The sequence below is a fragment of the Otolemur garnettii genome, unplaced genomic scaffold (genome assembly GCF_000181295.1).
Source record: "Otolemur garnettii isolate 467f Iridium unplaced genomic scaffold, OtoGar3 scaffold00023, whole genome shotgun sequence".
In the NCBI taxonomy this organism is placed as follows: Eukaryota; Metazoa; Chordata; class Mammalia; order Primates; family Galagidae; genus Otolemur; species Otolemur garnettii.
The window spans coordinates 13,059,109-13,060,516 of record NW_003852418.1 but is presented as its reverse complement, the minus strand read 5'-3'; the positions used below and the strand labels follow the sequence as shown (position 1 = coordinate 13,060,516).

Sequence of the window (1,408 nt, the reverse complement as noted above, 5' to 3'; positions counted from 1 at the left end):
TCCCACCTATAATCTGGACACTCTGGGAGGCCTTAGGTGAGAAGTTCACTCAAGCTCAGGAATTCCAGACCAGTCTGAGCAAGAGCGAGACCTGTCTCTATTAAAAATAGAAAAATTAGCCAACTGTTGTGACGGGCACCTGTATTTCCCAGCTACTTGGGAGGCTGAGATAAGAGAATCTCTTGAGCCCAAGAATGTGAGCTTGCTGTGAGCTAGGCTGATGCTACATCACTCTACCCAGGGCAACAAAGTGAGACTCTGTCTCAAAAAAATAAGAAAAAAAAAAAGAGTAAAAACTAATCAATACAGTGCTTGCTTGGGCAGCACATATACTAAAATTGGAATGATACAGAGATGATTAGCATGGCCCCTGTGCAAAGATGACATGCAGATTCGTGAAGTGTTCCATATCTTTTGTACTCAATTTGAATATGAAGGCAGTAGATGAGCTAATACAAGGTGGGGGTAGAGAAATGAGGGAGCCAGGAGAGGGGAGGACAGAGAGGGATGGGGAGTCACGGTGTATGGCACACCTCTTGGGGGTGGGACACAATTATGAGAGGGACTTTATCAAAGGCAATCAGCGGCTCGGCGCCTGTGGCTCAAGTGGCTAAGGCACCAGCCACATACACCCAAGGTGGCGGGTTTGAATCCAGCCTGGGCCCGCCAAACAACAATGACGGCTGCAACCAAAAAAAAAAATAGCTGGGCATTGTGGCAGGCGCCTGTGGTCCCACCTACTTGGGAGGCTGAGGCAGGAGACTTGCTTGAGCCCAGGAGTTGGAGGTTGCTGTGAGCTGTGATGCCACAGCACTCTACCCAGGGGGACAGCTTGAGGCTTCTGTCTCAAAAAAAAAAAAAACCCACAAATGCAATCAATGTAATCTAATTCTTTGTACCCTCAATGAACCAAACAATTAAAAAAAAAAAAGAATTAATACAGAAATATAAAGTACAAAACATTCAAATCCATTGTCTTGTCTGAGATATTTCCCTAGGTTATTTTCTCTGTGTAAATGCTGACTATTTTATTAAACCGCAATAATAAAAGATTTTCTCAGCTGTATATTATTTTTAAATTCTCTTTTTTTCTTTCTTTCTTTTTTTTGGCCAGGGCTGGGTTTGAACCCACCACCTCTGGCATATGGGGCCGTCGTCCTACCCTTTTGAGCCACAGGCACCACTCTCTCTTTTTTTTTTTTTTGTAACAGGGTCTCACTATGTTGCCCAGGCTGGTCTTGAACTCCTGAGCTCCTGTGATCCTCCCGCCTCAGCCTCCCAAGTATAACAGCAGGGACAACAGGCATGTCCCGTGTGTCTGGCTAAAATTTGCTTTTTAAAAAAAATAGTGGAAATCTTTTCATGTCAGCACAAATTTAGATCTACCACGTGTGAATGTCCTTGTGAT

At 44.2% G+C, this 1,408-nt stretch overlaps 1 non-coding gene across 1 annotated transcript; it reads left to right on the top strand.

Moving 5' to 3' along the window:
- Window positions 1-308: 308 nt before the first annotated feature.
- On the top strand, window positions 309-415 carry LOC111724491. The gene has a single exon (XR_002772786.1). It is a non-coding gene; the product is annotated as a U6 spliceosomal RNA (small nuclear RNA).
- The last annotated feature ends 993 nt before the right edge of the window (window positions 416-1,408 follow it).